Source organism: Stenella coeruleoalba, assembly GCF_951394435.1.
Source record: "Stenella coeruleoalba genome assembly, chromosome: 3".
Classification (NCBI taxonomy): Eukaryota; Metazoa; Chordata; class Mammalia; order Artiodactyla; family Delphinidae; genus Stenella; species Stenella coeruleoalba.
In genome coordinates this window covers 24,397,267-24,421,885 of record NC_137148.1, presented here as the reverse complement: position 1 = coordinate 24,421,885, position 24,619 = coordinate 24,397,267, and the positions used below count along the sequence as shown (strand labels likewise).

At 34.9% G+C, this 24,619-nt stretch overlaps 1 protein-coding gene across 2 annotated transcripts in view; it reads left to right on the top strand.

Annotated features, from left to right (window-relative positions):
- LOC307184502 (uncharacterized protein) overlaps positions 1 to 19,433 on the top strand; it is a 300,163-nt gene extending 280,730 nt beyond the window's left edge. The window contains exons 3-4 of one of the 2 annotated variants that reach the window (XM_079918033.1): positions 16,213 to 16,346; positions 19,396 to 19,433. The gene's annotated coding sequence lies outside the window, so the exon portion shown is untranslated. Of the gene's footprint in view, positions 1 to 16,212; positions 16,347 to 17,776; positions 17,912 to 19,395 lie in introns of those variants that run through there. The other variant, XM_079918032.1, reaches the window with a different exon arrangement.
- Positions 19,434 to 24,619: the final 5,186 nt, after the last annotated feature.

The following is a 24,619-nucleotide window of genomic DNA, read 5'->3' as shown; positions in this document are numbered from 1 at the left end:
GGTAACACTACCCTGCAATTCTATAATCTCAAAATTAAAAGTTAAATAAGAGGTATGTGGCAAATACTTTTTTAAAAAAAGGTTTGCCAAAATTATTATCATAAAAATTAAACTTAAAATCAAATATTAGTAGTAGTGATAAAATAGGCCATGACCTGATAAAAGGAGCAATTCATCCCAAATTTAAAATAAAAGCTGTAGGGCTTCCCTGGTGGCGCAGTGGTTGAGAGTCTGCCTGCCGATGCAGGGGATGCGGGTTTGTGCCCCAGTCCGGGAAGATCCCACATGCCGCGGAGCGGCTGGGCCCATGAGCTGTGGCCGCTGGGCCTGTGCGTCCGGAACCTGTGCTCCGCGGTGGGGGGGGGGGGGGGCAGGCCACAACAGTGAGAGGCCCGCGTACCACAAAAAAAAATAAATAAATAAAAATACAAATAAATAAAAATAAAAGCTGTAATCTTATATGTCTAGCCACACAGCCTCAAAATAAATGACAAAGATTGACATGATTATCAATAATATGACAAAGCCAAAACTATATAATTTCCTGTATTTAACTTCTTATTTTGGAAGTAGAAAGAGAAGATTTTTGTTCATTTGTTTCTTTTTTTTATTTTCATTGAGTGGGGAGTGCTGATCACTCACTGTTATAAACCACTAGTATAAAATTTCTATCACTTGTAGATAGACCATAAAATTTACTAAAAGTTATTATTTGATTTTCTTCACAGAGCACCTTAAATAGTTAAAGTTTGTTAATATTTCCTACTCATCAGGAATATATATTAACTATTGCCTATAGTAATGATTTCAGAATATATGCTCCTGGAGTGTTGCCTAATTTGAAATAATACCTATTCATAGGGAGGGGGAAGGGTAAGCTGTGACGAAGTGAGAGAGTGACATGGACATATATACACTATCAAATGTAAAATAGATAGCTAGGGGGAAGCAGCCACATAGCACAGGGAGATCAGCTTGGTGCTTTGTATCCACCTAGAGGGGTGGGATAGGGAGGGTGGGAGGGAGACACAAGAGGAAGGAGATATGGGGATATATGTATACATATAGCTGATTCACTTTGTTATACAGCAGAAACTAACACACCATTGTAAAGCAATTATACTCCAATATAGATGTTAAAAAAAAAAGAAAGAAATAATACCTATACAGACACAATTCAGTAAGAATGTTACTTACCTTTTGACTCTGCAAATGTTGTTCAATCGGTTCAACTCCAATAAGTTTTCTTGAAACTACTTGAAGATACTCCTGCAATGTGGAACTTTTAAAGAACTACATATGTTTTGATAAGTTTGGAACATATATTAATCACTAAATTGTCTTTATCTATCCACCTACCTATCAAACATCTACCTGTCATCAATCTATTATCTATGATTTATCCATAAAATTTCCTTATGCCTTGGTAAGTGTAAGTATAGCTATAGCTTGTTTTTTTATTTATTAATCAAGCATTTATTGATAAGTTACTGATGAAATTCTAGGCACTGAGGACAAAACAATGAACAATAGGCTTACATGTTCATGTTATGGCTTTATGATTAACTATAAAACTTTGAGTTTACTGTGGTGCAGACTCTTTGGGTTCAGAACATGTCTTATGGTTCTTCTTCATGTACTTTTAAGTCCCTTGCTGTTCTGTAGCCAAGTATGGCCCAGAGTATTTTTGATGCAGTTGTCCCAAGTTGATACACTGATTTTTGCTGAATTCTTTAATCTCTTTATTTGTATTTGCTCCAGTGTCAAACTTTGAAGGCTGATGCTTTCTATTGCAAATGTACACACTTTATTATCTGTGTTTATTGAGCTACCTATTTCTATTCATATTCACTATTTTATAAAACATGAGAGGAATTTTATTGCTACTTACCTTCAGTATCAATGCATTCCTCAGAATATCTTCTGTCTGTAAGGATTAGGATATTACCTTCTACAAAATTTCTTTTGAATATATTATGTAAATAGTTTTAAGAACCTTTCTGGCATTTGGGAAAAAATAACACACCCATAGACTCATAACGAAAACGGCATGAACCATGCATTTTTCTTATTCTTTTTCTATTGTTGTATTTCTTATTGTTATAAGTTGTTTCATTTCACCATTGTCAAACACCCTCTATTTCCATTGCTGCAGCTAAAATTAAAAGCTCAGAGTTTCTCTCTTCAACTGTGTCATGTCCACAGATAAATAACATAGTATTTATTAAGTCAATATACTTGGGATTCAGTGTCTTATTATTATTATTTTTTATTTTTATTTTTTTGCGGTATGCAGGCCTCTCACTGTTGTGGCCTCTCCTGTCGCGGAGCACAGGCTCCAGACGTGCAGGCTCAGTGGCCATGGCTCACAGGCCCAGCCACTCCACGGCATGTGGGATCTTCCCGGACCGGAGCACGAACCCGTGTCCCCTGCATCGGCAGGCGGACTCTCAACCACTGCGCCACCAGGGAAGCCCCTCAGTGTCTTATTAACAAAAGATAACATAAGTCCTTTTAGAAATTTACTGAGATTAGTATTCCTAAATATACTGGGAAAAAAAAAGGCAAAAATTGTTAAGTTTTTCTGTGAAAAAATTATTTTTATTAAAACATTATATTATCTTTTAAATACTTTATATTTAAAATGAGGTCATTTTTTAAAGAAGTGAGTTAGATCTTATTTAATAAAACGTGGTAAACATATTTATTTAAAGAGGTCTCTGGCCTATTATGTCTCCTTAGGGGATAATTTTTTATTATTTTTCCCAATCTCCAGCTTTAGTAAGTATTGTCAAGGCATTTAGATTTTACAAATCTAGCTACATATAAGCTTTTATAAATAAAGTAAAACTGCACATTAATTAAGCTAATTACTCAGTGGGTTTTATAATAATGAGGGCTGTATTTTAATTCTTACATGGTTGAGAGAGACAGCAAATGTTTTCATCGGAGTATGAGGACATAATTTGATCTACTCTACATAATAGTTGCTATATTATGAAGAAGAGGTTTTAAATAAAACTTTCTGTAAAATAAGTATACATTATACAGTGAGGGTACTAACTGCAATTTATTCGGGGAAATGCTGAAATATAACATGATGGTAAAGTAGAATGACATCTCAGATTCTCAAAATACATGTAAAATTATTTATATCCGTTTGTTTTTCCATTTACCTCCCTTTCCATTACAAGTTATTTACACTAACTCATAAGTTTTCAAAAATTAGCAAGATATAATACATTAGATATGCAAGAAGAATGTAGTGAATAGAAATTCAGAATGGTAATTTAAAATAGTGACAGAATACAGTGCCAGAATTTTGACAAAGCCTGTCAAAATCCATTTTATAGTTTTGAAAAGAATAGATAAAGAACCCCAGGGAAAAAAGGACAAACAGTATGCAAAAGTAAAAGTAAGTATAATATGCTTAGTGAAATAAGTCAGACAGAGAAAGACAAATACTGTATGGTATTACATGTGAAATCTAAAAAATAATACAAATGAATGTATATGCAAAACAGAAGCAGATTCAGAGATAAAGAAAACAAACTTGTTACCAAAGAGGAGATGGAAGGAGGGGAGGGACAAATTAGGGGTATGGGACTAATAGATACAAACTACTATATATAAAATAGATAAGCAACAAGGATATATTGTATAGCACAGGGAGTTATAGCCATTATCTTGTAATAACTTATAGTGGAAAATAATCTGCAAAAATACTGAATCACTATGCTGTACACCTGAAACTAATATAATATTGTAAGTCAACTATACTTCAATTTAAAAAGTAAATCAAATGAATTAGAAAACAAGGGTCTTACTCAATATATCTAAAAATATATAGAATAAAACTGATAAACTGTTGGCAAATATAATCAAGAAAGGTTAAAATAAGAAAGAAGGAGGAAGAGAGGGAGACCCAAAAAGAGGAAAGGAATTCAAGCATAAAGGAACTCAAGTGAATACATTAGCACAGTCTCTTACTGAAAACCGTGAGCCCAGATGTATTTTGATATCAGAACTTTTGAGAATTTAGAAATGGAATGTAGTGCATATATTGTTATTGCATTTCTAACAAGAATCAAATGATTCATCATTTGATGATGAATATTATCCATAGACTGTAAAACCAGGCAACATTACACGTTATTTTAATAACCTATTATAATTTTGATACAAGTGATGCACATAAGGAAAATTCTTGCCAAATCCCACTGCTAAAACTAAATTCAGAATAATAATTTCATTTTCATATAATTATACCCCATGATCAAGTAAATATGTTTTAGGAATGCAAATGTAGTTCAGTATTAAAATATACAATTGATTCAGTAAGAAAATAAAATTTTTCAGTTAGTCTGTGGCAAAATATTTCTTGATAAAGTCACTGTAAGTTTATAAATAAATATCTTCTTAATGTTATCTTTGGCATGGTGGAGAGTATAAAATTCCAGAAGACTTTTTAGCTTCTACAATATAGCAATAAGAGTTTCCTCATTAGAGTTAAAAACAAAGAAGTGTGATCAGTGATTGCTCTGCTTCCATTAAACTTTGTTTGAACATTTAAGCCGTGGAAGTACTGAGAATAGAAATTAAAATTCTAAGTAAAGGAAAGAAGGGTCAAATATTATTTTCTAAATTTGTAGATGGTATCTTTATAAAATTTAAGATGATAAGTTAGGGGAGAGGAATGCAGTTATTCTTACACATAGAAGAGTTAACTGCTTTTTACCATAATCAAAAGTTGTTGTTTTTTTTAACACAATCATGACAGTTAAAAAATATATCATATAAACATAATCCATTTATAAAACCAACAAAAGCATAAAACCCCTAGGAATTAACTTAACAATAAGCATGAAGGATATGTAATACTTTTACACCAAATTAATTGATATTTTTAATTGATTTCAAAACTTCATAACCATATATTTTAAATTATTCCTATTATCATCTTACTTGACATTGTGAAAAATCCAATTCAATTTGCATAAACAATAATTTATGAGAAACTACACCAAGCTATAATATAAAATATGTAATGATAAGCAGGAACAGGAAAAAATGTTAATTGCAAAGTGAAAAAAACTCAGGGTATATAAATATATATATATATATATATATATATATACACACACACACACACACATATATATAATGATGGCAATTTTCAAAAAACATATGTTTTTATGTTATATTTTATATATGCTTGTGTATATATTACATAGGAACATATTTATATGGTGTTTTGTCCGTTTGTGAGTGTATAAATTTAATATTGAATATATGCCACCCAAATTAAAGGCAAAGAAAACATACCAATGTATCAACATACTTGTCTTTGTGAGTTGGGATTATACATATTTTCAACTTTTTTTCCACTTTTTTGACAAAACATAATTTGTCTACAACAATCAAAATTGCTTATGTAAAATACTTAAAAGTTAATGCACATACAAAGTCATGGGCATAAAAAAATTCCATGCTAAAATATGTTTTATCCTTATTAAATATTATTTTTCCACATGGCTCTAACTTTCATAAAAGCTAATATAAATAAGTAATAATAACCAGTCTTTAATAATCACATTCATAGTGTTTTATTCAGGAAAAACACATCTATTAGTCATGTTGAAATTAGAAAAAGATTTTCCCTAAGGAAGCTCATAGAAAGCTTCCCCTGTAATTTCATTAATTGCATCTTTGCAAATCTTTACATAAAGTGACAATTTTCATGTGATTTTTTAAAGTAATGTTCCAAATAGTGTGGTATCATCTTCCAATTTAATTCAGCAAAAGCAATTACAAGCTTGGCCAATCTAGCAAGGTCCAAATATGTAGTTAACTGATGGTTAAAGTTAATCCAGGGATAGATTTATTAAAAGCATAATTAGTATATAAATACTATTTTATTGTAAATATGCCAATAATGTAGAAGGAGATAAATTAGAAATTGGAATTTTCTTTTTAAACTGATAAACATTTCCCTGAATACCATACCCTTTCCCAGTGGTAACCTGTCTTCAAGGTTTGCTGAGTGTGTCATTCTTGAAATTTTCTATGCATTTATCTAGTTTACTCACTAAATATATATAACATTTTGTTCAGTTTTTTACACTATATGTTTACCTCTAGCCCTATTTACTGATCTCTTTTGTCAAGAATTGCTATCATATTTTGCAAGTGCTTTTGCATTATCTTTCAAGGGCCTTGTTGTTTTATTTTTTAATCTGTTAATATGTGGAATTGTATTGATATATGTGTTAATTATCCTCAAATTCTTGGATTAACCCTATTTGGTTATGTTGAATTAATTCTTTAAAACACTGCTGGAATTTATTTTCTAATGTTTTAGCTGGAAACTTTTAATCTGTCTTTGTAAGTGAAATTGGCTTGCACAATGTGTGTGTGTGTGGTGTGTGTGTGTGTGTGTGTGTGTGTGTGTGTGTGTGTGTTGGTATCTGACTTATTTGGATAGCATGCAAATAATATCCTCATAGAATGAACTGGCAAAGATATTATATTTTCCACATTCTAAAATAGTTTATATGGCATGCAGTTATTTTTTCCCTGAAGATTATTTTGAAAATATTTCACATATAAATTTTTAAAGAATGATGATTTTAATAACATTTATCACAGTTACTGTAAACTGGTAAGAAAAAAGGAGGCTTTTGGTCCTGAAATGATTGGCTTTCTGTTTTGTCTTTAATCTTTCTACCCCACACGTATGTGCCATCCTGACCCTTCCTGACAGGAAGATGATAAAAGGAAAAATATAATTTAAAAAATATATCTAGCTTAAGGTACTAGTAAGTGATGGCATTTTTACCTGGGGACTAACTTGTATTTTAAAATAAACAGAAGTTACACTTTTCGTCACTTAGATGACTAGTTGTCCAGGTCTGCCTTACTGTTCTCTAGCCATCATTGCCTGACAGGTTCTCATTGGCCCAGAGACTGTCTGTATCTATTTGTACTAAGTAAGTGAAGATAAAAATTTGACATGACTTTTTTTTCAAGAATGCATTCTCGTTTAATGAAAAATACTGGATTGTTGAGTACTCATGGACTAAATCTGAAGGACATTTTGATCAAACCATCCAAACTTCATTACAATCAAGGGGAACATTTACTTCATTATTTCCTTTCCATAAAATGCACTGTTTTCAAATGTAAAGAAAGTTCAGTGCTGCAACATTATGAGCAATTAATAAAGGCCTCATAAATTTCATAGTATCTATCATGACAATAGAGAAATTCCTACAAGTCTTCACATTCTCACTGTTGCCAATAGTGTAATTAAAGAGACAATGGAGCCTTTTTAAAAAAAAAAATGAATTTCATACTCAAGGACCAAACTGATAGCTTAGCTGATTTTAGCAACCTTTATGTCTTATAAAAGGTCAAAACACTGTGTCCTTTTTTCTCCATTGGTTTTATTGAATATTTTATGAAGGTAATTTTAAGCAAGTATCAATATGTATTTCACTCAGTGCATGCCTACAGATGCTGTGAGAGAGAAAATTCTGCTTCCTTCGTCTTCCAAAGCTGATATTATATTTGAATCTTTGTTAGAAACATCCATTGCCAATGATATATAAGTAATGTGGTATAACTTGATGATACTTGAGTAACATTAATTTTTTCATCAGAATTTTTGTATTTTAAGCAAAAGTAATATTTCTCACTTGATTTTAACACACTTAGTGTGTTGGTTCCTAGCAGAAAATATGCTTGTGCAAATTTTGAGTTGAAGAATGTACTTCCTTTTAAAAAATACTTAGAAAATAAGACATTTCTTTGAAATTAAAAAAGTATGAATTCAGTACTATATGACTAATTTGGAAGCTATGTAGAAAGCATTGGGTGTAGTGGATTTGAAACTTTCAGAGAAATACACAAAATGTATTTTGCATTGTAATATGCTATGAGCATTTATAGCCCAAAACCCATGATGGAACTGTGGAAACAATGCATTGGCATTAAAACGTTATTTTCAGAGATTATAAAAAAGAAGAAACACTTACTTTCATATTCTTGATAGATAGAATTATGCATTCATCTCATCTACACATGTTATCAAGTAATTAAGATAAGAGGAACAGCAAATACTACTGTTTCATTCAACTGAAAATTATATTCTGAATAGTTTAAACATTATTCTAATTAACCTATGTCTTAATGTCGTGGTAAATATTATCAAATAGTACTGCACAATGTTCTATTTTATAATTGTCAATTAAAGGTTATTCATAAAAAAATGAAAGCAAAATTCAGTGAGGTGGATAGTTAAGACACCAAAACTTCTAAATATAAACATAGAACAATGCTGAAGGACTTGAATTTTACTTAAATTTAGTAGAATTGCTGTTAGTATGAAACCAGTAATAACTGGTTATTAACCTTAAAGACTGGGTGAACAGAATTGACTATACAGGGCCTTTTGCTACTGAGCTGCAAAGTGTTACCAATTACCCTTCTGATTCTTAGCGAAATTTAAAGTATAGATTTTATTTCTAAATTCTGATATGGTTTGGGATTTAGTTACCTTGGAGACTGCTTCTCTACCCTTGCCAGAAAAAGGATCATTTGAGGGTTCCCATTGTTTCCAGCTTAGAACAATTGAGAAATTACAGCATTTCTTTTGAAAGATACTCATAGTTTAAAATTTCCACTATAAAATGCATCAGCAGTATAAATTCCATATCATCAGTAACTGTGTACCACTGTTCATGTAATAGCCTACATCATTGAATGCATATTTGTGACTGGCACTGTCCTAAGGCTCTACATAGATAATCTCACTTAATTTCACAAGAGAATACTGGATTTGTTCATTAGTGCTAACATTGTTTTGGTGGAGCCTTTAGGATTTTCTAGATACAAGATCATATCATCAGCAAACAGAGAAAACTACACACACACATACACGCAAATTCTATTGGTTGTGTTTCTTTGAGATCCCTGATTTATACATATGTCTTCTTTCTATTTTAACAATTTTTATCTGTGCTGTAAATTTTTGATTGATTGCATGGGGTGTGATTCTATTTATTATTTTATCCCCTTGAAAGAAAAGAATGTGGTTTGCTTTTAAAGCCTAACACAAAGATTACAATTCTGGGCTTGATTTTGAAGGAAACACATCCAGGGTGATGAAGATGAAAAAAAGGGAATAAAAGGAAAATGAGGCTAGAAAAGATACATAGCAGTAATCCATAAACAGAAACACCAAATTATTTAGTAGATGTTTGTTGCACTAGGCACATGAGACTAACTTATCTTAGAATTATTCATGGAAGAGAGAATTAAGGGAGAAGTGATATGCTTAGCTTTCTTTCTCTTATTACTGATTCATCAATATTAATTACAAAGGGATGCAACAACCCCGGACTTTATGGTTGCAATATATGTCTAATCAGGAAGCCATATTTGCTGCCCTATAGTGTAGTATTTTGTCCAAGAATGGATTTGAGATCCCATGAAAATGCAACCTCAAAGAAAAGAACAAAGACGACATTCAGAGGAATTGAAGAAGTAAGAGACACACATAACCTTGCCCAATTCAGTCCATTCATTGTGCCACTTAAATATTTTATGACTTCCCATTTTATCTTAGTTCTATATTCTCCATTTTTCCCTCATGTTAATAAATCATCCCTACTTTATAAGTCCAGGAGAAGTACGAGTCTAATTAGTCAGTCTCCTCCAAAATACCAGCTAATTATTGGGTTGGCCAAGCAGTTCATTCATTTTTTTCCATAAGAGGGCTCTAGTAGTGCTTAGTTGTTTTTAACTTCATTCGAAACAATTTTCTTAGATTGTATTGTGACAGCTGTCATATCAGTGCATTTTTAAAAACATCAAAATTGGTGAATTTTTGTGTAGCCATTTTAATATTGAAGATGGAAGATTAAAGCAACATTTTCGGCATATTATACTTTATTATTTCAAGAAGGGTAAAAACACAACTGAAACGCAAAAAAAGATCCGTGCAGTATATGGAGAAGGTGCTGTGACTGATCAAAAGTGTCAAAAGTGGTTTGCGAAGTTTCATGATGGAAATTTCTCACTGGACAATGCTCCACGGTTGGTAGACCAGTTGAAGTTGGTAGCGATCAAATGGAGACATTAATTGAGAACAATCAACGTTATACCACGTGGGAGATAGCAGACATACTCAAAATATCCAAATCAAGCGTTGAAAATCATTTGCACCAGCTTGCTTATGTTAATCACTTTGATGTTTGGGTTCCACATAAGTTAAGCAAAAAAAACCTTCTTGACCGTATTTCCTCATGCGATTCTCTATTGAAACATAACAAAAAGTCCCGTTTTTAAAACAAATTGTGATGGGTGATGAAAAGTGGATACTGTACAATAATGTGGAACGGAGGAGATCGTGGGGCAAGTGAAATGAACCACCACCAACCACACCAAAGGCTGGTCTTCATCCAAAGAAGGTGATGTTGCATATATGGTGAGATTGGAAGGGAGTCCTCTATTATGAGCTCCTTCTGGAAAACCAAATGATTCATTCCAACCAGTACTGCTCCCAGTTAGACCAACTGGAAGCGGCACTCGATGAAAAGCACCAGGAATTAGTCAACAGAAAACACATAATCTTCCATCAGGATAATGCCAGACCACATGTTTCTTTGATGACCAGGCAAAAACTGTCACAGCTTGGCTGGGAAGTTCTGATTCATCAGCTGTATTCACCAGATACTGCACCTTCGGATTTCCATTTATTTTGGTTTTAACAAAATTCTCTTAATGGAATACTGTAAAAGGCACTTGGAATAGTTCTTTGCTCAAAAAATAAAGTTTTGGGAAGATGGAATTATGAAGTTGCCTGAAAAATGGCAGAACATAGTGGAACAAAAGAGTGAATATGTTGTTCAATAAAGTTCTTGGTGAAAATGAAGAATGTGTCTTTTATTATTACTTAAAAACCAAAGGAACTTTTTGGCCAACCCAATATCATTGCTTAGAAGTAAAAGAGGCTCATCATTAGCTATCACTTTGGCTAGTCTGGCTTATTTGTTTAGAAGAGGGACCAAGGTTGTCATTCCCAAGGAGTCTGATCTGTTAAATGCTATGTCCTTATTAGACAGTCGTTTTAGTTGTACCTTGATAGTCATTACCATACATGACACTATGTTTCATGTCATATTATAGTTATAGTTATATAATATATAATTATAATTATAGTCATATGTTTTGGATTGATTTTCCTAGCCAATATAATAATTCCTATTTGGCCTATAAGACTAGTGACATGAAATTAAAGTCCCTAATTGGTAATACAATTTCCAATTTAGTAGAAGATCCTGTTGTATTCCTCTAGCAGAAATATTTCCCATTTCTGATTTGAAGGAACCAGAAATTCTAACCCAGAAGAATATAATATTGGGGGGACAGAATCAAATTTTATAAATGAATCTCTGGGTATTATTTTAAGGGAGATAATTTCTACTCTTCACACATTCCCTTGGCTCCCAGAGGTGTGTATTATAGCTTTAGCAAGCAATTTTATACATTGGATTTTGGTTCAAGGTGTATACCAGGTCAAAGAGGACAGTGCCAGAGCCTGTGCCTTGGATGAGGTTTTACCACTGTGTTCCAATGTTCTATCAGGCTGACTCTTTCCAAGAGATAGGGTTCAATGCTATGCATTGGTTCCAGGCAATATTTGTATGATACCACGTGGATACAATGGGTGTTTGAAGGCAACAGACTCTGATGCTGGTATGGATACTGTGAACAGGGAGGGTAAACCCTCATCTGGAGTATATGTCAAGCCCAGTAAAGACAAATTACTGCTTCCTCCAAGTTGGAAATAGTCCAATATAAATGACAGCCTTCAGGTGGCCAAAATAATAGTGCTATTTTGAGGCCCAGTATCTGTCTCTGCTATCATTTTAAACATTCAGCAATGGCAGTAGCTGAATCAGCCTCACTGAGAGAAATTCCATGTTATTGGACATATGAATATATTCCATCTCTGCCACCATGATCCCTCTGTTCATGGGATTTGGGGACGCTCAATAGAGGAGTTGTCTGACATGCAGAATATGGGTGATCCTGACACATGATACTGTAGAAGATGGTGATTTCGGGCAGGTATTATTGTGACATGAAAAATCCTCATAGTTCATGTCCCTCCCATAGGTCTATCATGTATTTCTTCCCTGAAACTTGTTTTTAGTGATCCTGTCTTGTTTAGTTCAGGTCCTGATGAAACGACCCTGAAATTATCCACAGTCCAGAAATTCATGTATGTAAAAACCCCAGACTACCTCTAATCCACAGGAAGTGGATAGAAAGGTATACTCCTCACTGCTCTCCTCACTGTGAAGATTTTCCTTCACTATTATATCTTCGAGGCATCCTTAAATGTGGCTCTTATGTGTCTCCACTATTCATCTGACTACTGCCAATATATTGTGGAAACCCATCTGTGAATCAGTCCCAAGTCCCTTCTTTTTTATCACTTGGCTGTAGGAAGGTTTTCATAAAGCCACAGATTTGGATTAAGGATGAGCAACAATACGGCAGAGGTAGTTGTCATGGGACTCTGTTCATGTAATTTACTTGTGCTTTCTAGACCTGATTAAGTCTGGTTTAACTAAAGGATGGCTGCAGGACACACATGACTTATTAACATAGTTGATGAGATCAAACATAGCTCATGGTGAGCATAAAAGTATCGATTAATTTGTGGTCCTGGTTAGGAAATCTTTCACTTCTAGGACGTGGTAGCATCCCAGGTGCTATAAACAAATAAGGAGTAGTTCTATGACAAAGAATGCATATTCTTTCCCCCAAACCTTAGAAATTATTGCTACTCTCATATTAGGGCTTGATATATATCATCTAGCATCCTTACTTTTCTTGGTGTATCACTGAATATGCTACAGTGTACAACACAAGAAAAAGAAAAAGTTTACCATAGCCTGGAAAGGTGGCTTTTTTCCCTCTGGAACTTACTTTAATTTAGCAAACTTTCAGGTAACCCAGTGAATAGGTTGGAAAAGTTTTCCAAGTGTAGTCAGTGTTTTTCAAAATCTAGAGTTGTCAACCAAGACCTGGGTCTTTTACTTAGTGGTTGGAGGTACAAGGATAAAGATCTTATCCATGTAAAAGGATAGTGAATATATAATGAGAATATATATGTATCTTACATGGCATCTAGGGAACTTGACACTTCCAGCTCAACAGATCAATTTAACTTGATGTAATCAATATAGCAAATTACTGGTATCTTCTATGGATTATTGAGATCATAAATGCCCTATATACAGTATTATGTAGAAAGTAAGAGAGTTGATGTAATACTTATATAAAACCATGAAGGTGGAACTATCATCCTTGGTCCTTACCATATAAACACACACACACTTAATGGAGATTGAAAATTTACTTATTTATTATTTTCCAAACCAATAGATGCACACTTAAATCTCCAATGATAATGTCTATGATAAGCTTTTCTAGTCAGGGTATCACATGTAGACATAGCAGTTTCAATTCAAAATCAGGCTGCCACCTGTTAAATATACAGGAGTCCATGTTTATGTGCCATGATCCATCACCGTTGTGCTAAAGCCATGGAAGCAAATTCAATGGGGATATCTAGGAATCACAACTACTACATTTTTCATATCTTTGACAGTAATACACATCTCTTCAATAATTCCAGAAATGCAGTATTGCTGTTGATTTCATGCTTGTTGGAATGGGAGACAAGTTCAGTTCAGTTTCATTTGGCTTTCCTACACAAATTTGAAAAGCAAGACAAGGGGTGTTCGATCACTAACTGTGTTTTTTCCACTTATATATCAGGAACGGGATAAATATCCACAAATTTCATTATGAACCAGTGAGCACACTGTGAGTTGGGCTTGGGTCAGAACTCAGCTTATCACCTGACCTCCATATCTCTCATGCTAACAACTTGAGAGGGTATCATTTCTGTTTAATAGATGTTATTGATACCTCAGACCACTTATCTAGATGTTTTTGAAGTGTCTGAATGTTACCCCAGGTCAGTGTCAGATTCAATAATTCTGTTGCTGATTCAAGACTCTTATAAGATACACATATGCATGTGCACATGCACACACACACACACACACATCCGTTCATTCATCTATCTGTCATCTACCTATCTATATCTATAAATATTTTTTGACATAGCATTAAGTGAAAGAAGTGTGAGAACATTTCCCAGTTTGTGGATTTTCAATTTTCCCTTGTGAAGATTGAGTTTCTATATTTATAGAAGCTTGAGAAGCTGGAGTTACTAGGTCTTCTTAATGATTCATACATTTTATCATAGTAAATATCTTTTAATCCTTGATAGTATTTTTGACTTCTTTTTCTGATATTATTATAACTAAATCCATTTCTTTTTGATCAGTATTCTCCCCTTAGATTCTTTCTGTCACTTATACTTCAGGCTTTCTATGTCCTGTTAAATTGGGTATGTCATAAATAAATTATAATAATTGTCTATTTAGCTAAATTGAATCTTACGTTTAATGTATTTATCGTGATTTTAATTTTAACATTTTTCTTTCTCAAGAACTGCATTGGATATTTTGCAAGTAGATATAGACTTTTTCTTGATTTTGTCTTTATTTTATAAAATAATTTTATATAATTTCTTTACATTTAGAACTGATTTTTCAAAAATCACTGGATTTATTGAAGGGTATGGTATGTCTATCAGTTCCTCTTTTTTTTTAGCTGACTTTTATTTATGTTTGACTTCATTTCATCTATAGTTCATCTTTGATATTGAGGTCTTTTTTTTTTTTTTTCAATTTAGTTTGTTGAAATTCTGGGAGCTTAAGTACAGAATAATTTCATCTAAAATAGGTTTAAATGTGCTTCTTCTGGGTTCCAAGGAACACTATTAACCTGGGAAACTATCTTGAACTTAGCTTCAATTTATCAATATATGATTTTTATGATTAGAGATCTACTTCTAATTTGAACTTCAGACCCAAGTGAGATCTGTAACTGCAAACATGCGGGGTATGTTATTATTAACCCCCAGCCACAGCATAAAAATATGATTTCTTACAGCCTTCCATTAGTGATAGGCACATTTTTGTACCCTCCTGTTTTAGCCCCAGTGAGACTCTGCACGTAATATACAGGTGTAAGATTCATCACCAGCTTAGCAAAAGTCCATGATTTAGTCAGTTTTTCCTAAACTGATATTGAATTTGCCTCTAAGACAGTCTCAGATTTCTTTTGACTAAAATCACTTCTCTGATTACAAGTCATCTTTTGTTGTTTTTATTGTTTTGTGTTTTATTTCTTTGGTGGGAGAACTAATTGCCTGCCTTATCTTCTTACAATCTCAGCAATGTATTAACTTTTATGTTATTTTATCCTCTCTCTAGTAATACTGTGGACTGGTATTCTTTTTAAAGCCTACACTAATACACTTATTTATATATTTTGTAAAAGGTATGTTTATATTCTTAATTTTTTTTTTTCTTTTTAGCACCTTGGTAAAATCTACCATGTACAGACAGACATAAGGAAGACCAGGAGTTTATTCATCATCAGAAACTCATCCTATTAGAAACACCATGTATTGGATAATGGGATAACATCTAATTGACCCAATCAGATTCTGTAGCAGATAGAATTCCCTTGGAAACAGACTCTAAGAATCTGAGATTTGTATGTAGTAGAGCTATTAATGTGTGTTCTTGGGAACAATATCTGTTAATAATATAGTAAAACAATGCAGGAAGAAATACAACATAGTTCTCCAAAGAAAATACATCTAAATTTAGTTGAATTTCCCTAATGTCTTGTAATCATGAAAAACTATATATGGAGTCCCTATGATTACTGTACTTACCTATGGGGTAGTACTGCTCTTATATTTGCATCAGTTCTATCAATCTTCATGTCCTAAGCCTTAATACATTTTTTTATCAAGAAATCCAGTAATTTCCTAGTGTCCTTACAGTAGATATGGTTGTTTGCTTAAGCCATAGCATTGCTTCCTTTTACTTACAACTCTGATTTTGATTAGATATCAACCTTCCCACAGGTAGCTTGGATATCCATAGGCTGTGGATGACACATTGGAAACCAATAATGTGCCATTCGTCAAACATTCAGGTTAAGCTGTCATTCTACTTGTCAGTGATCTTTTTTTTTTTTTTTCAGGAATAGAAATGCAGTGAAATTCAGATCACAGAGAATCATAAAGAAATTTGCTTTTGGAAAAATCATTTCTCTGTAATTAGCAATGATTTCCAGAAACATTTCTTCTTCTATCACTGATGTGAAGGAAAATGCAGGTAATCATGATCATTCTTGGCAGTAATTCTACAAGTATGTACAGAGCCAATTTTAGGGTGGCATCAATACTGTGGCCGGGAGAGCTGAGAGATAGTAAAACTTGAGCCTTTATAATACTAATGAGCTCCTAAATTGATAAATTCTGAAGATTGTCTTTCTCCTAGACTTCTTCTGTATCAGCCTATTCATAGCAATCATATTAAAGCTGTTTGAATCAGAGTTCCTTGAGTCAGCATCCTAAATGAATAAAATATTTGTGTTAGAAATGGAAATCTGAAAGTAACATTCTAAAATATGGAATTGAGTAAAATTGATACAAGGCAATAAGGATAATATTTTTCTGTCACAGGAATCTTAAAATACTAGTTATTCTATAGAAAAGTTCTGTTTAACTATTGCCTATTGTATATTGAGATGTATTTACTTTTGATGATGGCTGAGTCATCATGAATCCTAGTAGGAAATATTTATGAGATTGAACTAGGTTGAATCTTTTCTTTGGCATTACATAACACCTTAAAATATGAGAAAACTTTTGTCTGCAAGTGACTCATATGAAATCTGAGTGAGAAAAATATGTCTCTGCTAAGAGAGGTCATCTTCACTTACGGATTATAATCAAAACAATTGGAAGTTTAGTAATCAGGGTCCTGGATGATTTAGAAAAGCTAAGGCTTGTGAGAACGGTACTCTAAACGTTTGGGAATTTGAGAGAAAATAAGATTAGAACAAAACACTTGTCCCCCCAAACCTCTTCCAAGCACCTCCTGTAAAGCATTGTGTGACTGATGAAGGGCACAGTCTGATTATTGTGAAGATACAGCTGTCTAAAGCAGCGATATTCGTGCCAGAGGCAGTTGGTTAAATCACCTGGTAACTGAGACCAAGAGGAAAGGAAAGTGTTACATTAAGGTCTCATGGCACAGACAGAGCACAGAGCTTGTTATCATAAACCAGAAACTTCCAGATTCATAGGCCCAAATAATTGCTGATTGTGTATTAGTAGTCATGCAGTTAATTGAAAACAAGTAGACTGTATAACTAGTTTTAAAAGAAATGTATACCAAAGTGACCCCAAGCCTGGTTAGAGTATATGATTGCTAAACCTTCTAAAGTAAACACTAGTCCCAAGAATTTTCACCTACAGAAAGTACGTTGCTAAAGTGGTGCAGACCCAGAAAAGAAATTTTACACTGTCCACTCTAAGGTCACAGAGACAACAGACATGGCTATACTCTGAGAGAGGAGAATAAAAGCTCTCTGATTCACAAGCTATGAAAATCACTTCACTGACAGAACAGGAAGTTTTTGTATCCCTGTCCAACAAGTAAAGTATATTATAGACAACTGCATATTTTCCCATTGTCCACCTTTACAAAAGGGAGTTTTTTATTGTAATTATCATGCTTTTTTACCACTTTGTGTACAGTTAAGGAAGATAAATCACTTTATCACTGGACCATTGGGAGCCATGTCAGAGGACTGGACACTACCCAGAGATCTTGTACTTCAGAATAAATGCAGTAATTGACTTTGGATTTTCTCCCTTTGGGAAGGAATTAAGACATATTTCAAGTGGGCATGAATTTTTTTTTAATGTATTGTAGAATGTGTGGAATGAAAATATGTATGTGGAATAAGTTCTTGGATAGCCAAAGAGCTTGTAATATTGGATTTTAACTGTTGCTTATCCATTTATATTCCATATGCCCCCTTCATTTCCCTACTAGAAACTGAATTCATTTTCCCCAAATATCCAGTTCATTCTATGAAGCTTATATAACTTAGTAGAGACTGAGTGGGCTCTGTTTAGTCTAAACCAATCACAATATTTATCTTTACACCTATCAGTGATTGGTTGGAAAATAGACATGGAATTTACTGAGAATTAAAAGAATTGGGAAGTCAGCTAAGGGCTTCTGGGAAAGTTCTTCTTTGCTCTTCAGTCAGGAACAGGAATAAGCCTCTAAAACTGATTGCTACTGGCAGTCACCTTGTAACCCTGAGGGCAACCAGTCTTAGCATAAAGCCAAGCTGAGGACAAAAGAGATAAAAGACAGATAAAACCAATGACTCTGATGACCTCATTAAGTCATGTATTCAGTGAGCTTAGAAATCTGCTCCAACTTCCAGTTTTATGAGACAATAGATGATCTCATTGTTTTAGCAAGTTTATAAAAAATTCCTATTAAATAATCCAAAAGCATTCTAAATAATATAATATTCCCCATCTATTCCTTCTGGAAAACCTAGAGGGTGCTTGTGAAGAGATTCTATATAGGACAGTTTTCCAGGGGTAGCCACAGTAATTCCATACATCAAGCATCTCTGTGGCCTAGTTTTACAGAAAACTAAGTGCTTTTTACTCCATCTGTCCTCTTTTATGATAACCCCCTGTAAGACAGAATGGTCTATATATGTCTGTACTCCATTTCTGGACTATTCAGGTACTTAGCCATGTGACTTCAGGTTTCCTTGAAGAGCAAAAAATTACACTGGGTATTTATTTCAGTGTCTGGACAGCTCATGATAAGAATATTCTATTTCATTTTAGTTTTGTCAATAGGGAGGGTTGTGTGCCCAGAGGAAAATGATAACCAAAACAGTATAATGTTTTCTCATGCTTGAGAATACTAATGCTGTTAAATATTTCTTCTGAAACACTATGTGTAATGAATGACTGGAATTCAATCCTAGGTGTAAACTTTAATTTACTCCATCTTTCCCCAGTTTTTATACTTACATATTTTATTGTCCTTTGCTTTTGTAAGTAATGCCTCTATAAGTATTTTTATACAAAATCAGTATTATTCAATAGAAATATTTTTGAATTCCTATCTTGAGCAAGATGCTTATGTATTTCAAATTTAGTACTAGGTGTTCATTAGGAAATTTGATTCTTGTTATCATGGAGCTTACAAAGTACTGAGGAGAGAGATGCGAAATAAAATCTCACAATAACATATTTTTCCGTGATGAATACTATCCAAAAAATGTATAGTATTTTATGAGACTAAGAGTGAAAGAACAAACGTGTTTTCCATTAAGAAAAAATCTGAGAGAGACCTTCAAGATTGCAGAGGAGTAACACGTGAAGATCACCTTCCTCCCCACAAATACATCAAAAGTACTTCTACATGTGGAACAACTCCTAAGAACACCTACTGAATGCTGGCAGAAGACCTCAGACTTCCCAAAAGGCAAGAAAATCCCCATGTACCTGGGGAGGGCAAAGAAAAAACAGAGACAAAAGAATAGGAACGGGACCTGCACCTCTGGGAGGGAGCTGTGAAGGAGGAAAAGTTTCCACACACTAGGAAAACACTTCACTGACGGAGACGGGGGTGGAGTGTGTGGGGGGGAAGCTTCAGAGCCACGGAGGAGAGCGCAGCAATGGGTGCAGAGAGCAAAGCGGAGAGATTCCTGCAAAGAGGCTCAGTGCTGACCAGCACTCACCAGCCTGAGACGCTTTGCTCACCCGCCGGGGGGTTGGGGACTGGGAGCTGAGGATCGGGCTTCCGAGGTCAGATCCCAGGGAGAGGACTGAGGTTGGCAGCGTGAAGACAGCGTGAAGGGGTTGGTGCACCACAGCTAGCCGGGAGGGAGTCCAGGAAAAAGTCTGGACCTGCCTAAGAGGCCAGAAACTGTTGTTTCAGGATGCGCAAGGAGAGGCGCTTCCTGCTCTGTGTGTCCACAGATGGCAGAGCACAGCGTAAGCAAGCTCCAGAGATGGGCCTGAGCCGCAGCTATCATCTCAGACCCCAGAGTCAGGCACGGACCACTAATGCTGCCGCCACTGCCACCAAAAATCCTGTGTGCAAGCACAGGACACTACCACACTCCCCCAGGAGCCTGTGTAGCCCGCCACTACCAGTGTCCCATGATCCAGGGACAACTTCTCCAGGAGAACACAAGGCATGCCTCAGGCTGTTGCACTGTCACGTCAGCTTCTCCCCCTGCAGGCTCACCTCGCATTCCAATTATGACTATCATACCTTTCCTCCTCTCCGACCTGAGTGATCAAGAGAGCCCTAATAAGCTGCTACTTTAATCCTTTCTTGTCTGGGCGGGGAACAGATGTCTGAGGGTGGCCTACACACAGAGGCAGGGCCAAAACCAAAGCTGAACCCCAGGAGCTGTGCGAGTAGAGGTTAGAAAGGGAAATTTCTCCGTGCATCCTCAGGAGCAGCAGATTAAATCCCTGCAATCGACCTGATAAACCCTGCATCTGTGGAATACCTGAATAGACAATGAATGTTCCCAGAATTGAGATGGTGGACTTTGGGAGCAACTGTAGATTTGGGGTTTGCTTTCTGCATCTGATTTGTTTTTGGTTTTATGTTTAACTTAGTTTAATTTTTAGTGCTTGTTATCATTGGTGGATTTGTTTATGGGTTTGGTTGCTCTCTCTTTTTTTTTTTTTTCTTTTAATGAGTGTGTGTGTGTGTGTGTGTGTGTGTGTATGTTTCTTTGTGTGATTTTGTCTGTTTAGATTTACTTTTACCTAAGGTTCTGTCTGTTCGCTTTTCTGTTATTTTTGGTTTTTTGTTTGCTTGTTTGTCTTCTCTTTTAATGAGTGTGTGTGTCTGTATATTTCTTTGATTTTATCTGTTTAGTTTTGCTTTTACCATTTGTTTTGGGGTTCTATCTGTTTGTTTGGTTTTTTTCTTCCTTTTCTTTCAAGGCACGCGGATGGCAGGGTCTTGGTGATACAGCCAGGTGTTGGGCCTGGGCTTCTGAGGAGGGACAGCCGAGTCCAGGACATTGGAAAACCAGAGACCTCCCAGCCCCATGTAGTATTAATTGGCGAGAGCTCTCCCAGAGATCTCCATCTCAACACTAAGACCTAACTCCACCCAATGGCCAGCAAGCTCCAGTGCTGGATGCCCCATGCCAAACAACTAGCAAGACAGGAATACAACCCCACTCATTAACAGACAGGCTGCCTAAAGTCATACTAAGTTCACTGACACCACAAAACACACCACTGGATGGAGCCCTGCCCACCAGAAGGACAAGATCCAGCCCCATCCACCAAAACACAGGCTCCAGTCCCCTCCACCAGGAAGCCTACACAGCCACTGAACCACCCTCACCCACTGGAGATAAACACAAAAATAGCAGGAATGACGAACCTGCAGCCTGCGCAAAGGAGACCCCAAACAGAGTAACTTAAACAAAACGAGAAGACAGAGAAATATGTAGCAGATGAAGAAGCAAGGTAAAAACCCACCAGACCAAGCAAATGAAAGGGAAATAGGCAGTCTACCTGAAAAAGTATTCAGAGTAATGATAGTAAAGATCCAAAATCTTGGAAATAGAATGGAGGAAATACAAGAAACGTTTAACAAGGATGTAGAAGAACTAAAGAGCAAACAAACAATGATGAACAGCACAATAAATGAAATTAAAATTCTCTAGAAGGGATCAATAGCAGAATAACTGAGGCAGAAGAACGGATAAGTGACCTGGAAGATAAAATAGTGGGAATAACTACCACAGAGCAGAATAAAGAAAAAAAGAATGAAAAGAATTGAGGACAGTCTCAGAGACCTCTGGGACAACACTAAACACACCAACATTCAAATTACAGTGGTCCCAGAAGAAGGAGAGAAAAAGTGTCTGAGAAAATATATGACGAGATTACAGCTGAAAATTTCCCTGACATGTGAAAGGAAATAATCAAGTCCAGGAAGCACAGAGAGTCCCATACAGGATAAAATCAAGGAAAAACATGTCAAGACACATATTAATCAAACTATCAAAAATTAAATACAAAGAAAAAAATATTAAAATCAGCAAGGGAAAAGCAAGAAATAACCTACAAGGGAATGCCCATAAGGTTAACAGCTGATCTTCCAGCAGAAACACTGCAAGGCAGAAGGGAGTGACAGGACATATTTAAAGTGCTGAAAGGGAAAAACCTACAACCAAGATTCCTCTACCCAGCAAGGATCTCATTGAGATTCGACAGAGAAATTAAAAGCTTTACAGACAGGCAAAAGTTAAGAAAATTCAGCATTACCAAACCAGCTTTACAAGAAATGCTAAAGGAACTTCTCTAGGCAGGAAACACAAGAAAAGGAAAAGACCTGCAATAACAAACCCAAAACAATTAAGAAAATGGTAATAGGAACATACATATCAATAATTACCTTAAATATAAATGGATTAAATGCTCCAACCAAAAGACACAGACTGTCTGAATGGATACAAAAACAAGACCAATATATGTGCTGTCTATAAGAGACCCACTTCAGACCTAGGGACACATACAGACTGAAAGTGAGGAGATGGAAAAAGATACATCATGCAAACAGAAATCAAAACAAAACTGGAGTAGCAATTCTTAAATCAGATAAAATAGACTTTAAAATAAAGACTATCAAGGGATCAATCCAAGAAGAAGATATAACAATTGTAAATATTTATGCACCCAACATAGGAGCACCTCAATACATAAGGCAAATGCTAACAGCCATAAAATGGGAAATCGACAGTAACACAGGAATAGTAGGGGACTTTAACACCCCACTTTCACCAATGGACAGATCATCCAAAATGAAAATAAATAAGGAAACACAAGCTTTAAATAACAAATTAGACCAGATACACTTAATTGATATTTATAAGACATTCCAACCAAAAACAACAGAATACACTTTCCTCTGAAGTGCGCATGGAACATTCTCCAGGATAGATCATACCTTGGGTCACAAATCAAGCCTTGGTAAATTTAAGAAAATTGAAATTGTATCAGATATCTTTCCTTATCACAACACTATGAGACTAGATATCAACTACAGGAAAAAAAATCTGTAAAGATGCAAATGCATGGAAGCTAAATTATACGCTACTAAATAACCAAGAAATCACTAAAGAGATCAAAGAGGAAATAAAAAAATACCTAGAGACAAATGAAAATGAAAACATAATGGCCGAAAACCTATGGGATGCAACAAAATCAATTCTAAGAGGGAAGTTTATAACAATACAATCCTACCTTAAGAAACAAGAAAAATCCAAACAACCTAACCTTACACCGAAAGCAATTAGAGAAAGAGGAAAAAAAAAAACCCAAAATTAGCAGAAGGAAATAAATCATAAAGATCAGATAAGAAAGAAGTGAAAAAGAAATGAAGGAAACAATAGCAAAGATCAATAAAACTAGAAGCTGCTTCTTTGAGAAGATAACAAAATTGATAAACTATTAGCCAGACTCATCAGGAAAAAAGAGAGAAGACTCAAATCTACAGAATTAGAAATGAAAAAGGAAAGATAACAACTGACACTGCAGAAACACAAAGGATCATGAGAGACTACTACAAGCAACTCTATGCCAATAAAATGGACAACCTGAAAGAAAAGGACAAAATTCTTAGAAAAGTACAACCTTCCAAGACTGAACCAGGAAGATATAGAAAATATGAACAGACCAATCACAAGCTCTGAAATTGAAACTGTGATTAAAAATCCTCCAACAAACAAAAGCCCAGGACCAAACACATATCAAACACATATCCCTCTCAAACGTTTCCAAAATATAGCAGAGGGAGGAGCACTCCCAAACTCATTCTACGAGGCCACCATCAGCCTGCTACCAAAACGAGAAAAGATGTCACAAAAAAACAAAATTACATGCCAATATCACTGATGAACATAGATGCAAAAATATTCAACAAAATTCTAGCAAACAGACCCCAACAGCACATTAAAAGGATCATGTAGCATGATCAGGTGGGGTTTATCCCAGGAATGCAAGGATTCTTCAATATATGCAAATCACTCAATGTGATGCATCATATTAACAAATTGAAACATAAAAACCATATGATAATCTCAATAGATGCAGAAAAAGCTTTTGACAAAATTCAACACCCATTTATGATAAAAACTTTCTAGAAAGTGGCCATAGAGGCAACCTACCTCAACATAATAAAGACCGTATGTGACAAACCCACAGTCAACATCATCCTCAATGGTGAGAAACTGAAAACATTTCCTCTAAGATCAGGAACAAGACAAGGTTGCCCATTCTCACCACTGTTATTCAACATAGTTTTGGAAGTTTTAGCCACAGCAATCCAAAAAGAAAAAGAAAGAAAAGGAATCCAAATTGGAAAAGAAGAAGTAAAGCTGTCACTGTTTGCAGATGACATGATACTATACATAGAGAATCCTAAAGATGCTACCAGAAAACTACTAGAGCTAATCAATGAATTTGGTAAAGTAGCAGGATACAAAATTAATGCTCAGAAATCTCTTTCATTCC